The sequence below is a fragment of the Arachis ipaensis genome, chromosome B06 (genome assembly GCF_000816755.2).
Source record: "Arachis ipaensis cultivar K30076 chromosome B06, Araip1.1, whole genome shotgun sequence".
Classification (NCBI taxonomy): domain Eukaryota; kingdom Viridiplantae; phylum Streptophyta; class Magnoliopsida; order Fabales; family Fabaceae; genus Arachis; species Arachis ipaensis.
The window spans coordinates 130,436,239-130,438,270 of NC_029790.2; the positions used below are offsets into that span (position 1 = coordinate 130,436,239).

At 37.2% G+C, this 2,032-nt stretch overlaps 1 long non-coding RNA gene across 1 annotated transcript; it reads right to left on the reverse strand.

The window, feature by feature from the left end:
* Window positions 309-1,995, reverse strand: LOC107605354. The gene is made up of 2 exons (XR_001612503.2): window positions 1,743-1,995; window positions 309-1,606 (listed from the first exon to the last, which is right to left on the reverse strand). It is a non-coding gene; the product is annotated as an uncharacterized LOC107605354 (long non-coding RNA).

A 2,032-nucleotide genomic window follows, 5' to 3' on the forward strand; every position in this document is an offset into this window, starting at 1 on the left:
TTTATACTCATTAATTAACTATTATTAATACTTTTAATAGTGTAAAATTATATCTAATAGTATGGAATTATAATAAAAAGTGCTGGCTCTCCTAAGACATTCTCTTCCTAAAAATAACATATATAAAAAATAGACATTAAATGCAAAGGACATACCCAATTACCCATGGTTGTTTATGTATTCCTTCACTTAATTTGAAGCATATAAACTCAATTACCACTCAAAAGTTATTATGTAAACAAGTACAGACTTTGATATAACAAAATTAAGAATGATATTAACTAAATAATCAAAAGGCATGGTGATATAAACAAGCAAAGAGACTTTTTTTTTTACTGGAAAGGGAGGAAATTCATTCAACGGGAACCAAAAGGTCCAGCAACGCCAAATTGAGTACATGAATAGGAGCATCCTCCATCCACAAAGAATTTGGATTGGCAGGTGCTAATTGTGCTAATTCATGAGCAATTTTGTTTCCACCTCTCTTTACATGATTGAAACTAACTGATCTAAAATTACTTACTAGATCTAGAGCATTAACAATGAAAATTCCAAAACAAGAGTCCAAATTACCTCTTTTTTTTGAGAGCATTCACAACCTCTATATTGTCACTCTCTAATGTAATATTAGTAAAACAACACTCCATTGCTAATTTTATACCAACAAAGACTGCATAAGCCTCTGCCTCTCGGGGTTCAAGTGGGTACGGTATGACCCATGAAGCTGCTGCCATTATTTGGCCCCAATTGTCTCTAACTACCACTCCCACACCACCATTAAAATTTCTGAAGATTGCAGCGTCAATATTAACTTTCAGGAGTCAGGACAGAGTCTGGTGGGCACTCCCAATTTTGCATTGATGGACGCTGCTGCTCATTCCCTCTTGTCCTCGTTTCCTCTCTGATCTGGGTTTGCTAAAATTCCTCAAAGAGTGATCTAGCTTTTCCCAATCCTCAAACACCATGGAGTTTCTCGCCTTCCACAATTGATTCAGCATGGTACGGAACAAAACAAACACTCCTTAATACGCTTCTCTTCCATAGAATTATGATCCGCAAGTTTGTAGTGGTCACTTCCAAACTTAGAAATTCAATGTTTCTTCTCTTATGATATCCACATACATTCACACACAACTTACTTACTTGATAGATAAATAAACATCACAAAGTTTTCCTCATTTCATTATCTAATAAATCTAGATATTGCCAATCTTGACCCAATCATCTTCCTACTTATCACTATTGATAAGCTCAAAACAATGCGCATAGCTGCTGCCAAAGTAAGCAACACACCTGAATAATTTCCCCTTGAACAGCTTTGCAGAACAATATCAGAACAATCCTTTCCATCAAAACTACCATGAGAGTTATTCATCTTCATAACATATTATCTAATCACTATAACTAATCATCAATTTATCTAAACCAATTAGCATCAATTTATCCAAAACTACATTAAAACTGAAAATACTAAGCATAAAACATTAATAGATATTAAAGAATAACTGAAAAAAAAAAAATCACCTACAGAAGCAGAAGTAGAAGTCGATTCAGAGGTGGAGCAGCTTCAGAGTTCGGAGCTTCAGCACAGCCACACCTAAATCAACTTCATCATTACAATTACAGCAAAATGACAAATTAATTAATTAGGTAAGAAGAATGTAAGAAGCTGTGAAGGATAGAGTGTGAACCACGGAAGACAGGGCCAGGGGGAAAACAGGGGAATGCAGCCAAGGACTCACCACAGCGGCTTGGCGACGGAACCGGCGAGAAGGAGGCGACGAAGCAAGAAGACGACGATGTCCGAACCAGAGGCGGCGATTGCTGGTTGCTTCTGTTTCTTCTCGACTGATCCGGCGACGACGAGACCAAGGAGGGCGGCGATACACGAACTACGGGGGAACGCCAGCGATTGTGATTTGTGAATGAAGACCAAGAAACTGGAAAATTGGGAGACTCTGTTTTGGACACGAGAAACTGGATGTCAAATTTTAGTCCTTTTAAATTTTAATATTTTTTGGAGATACGGATA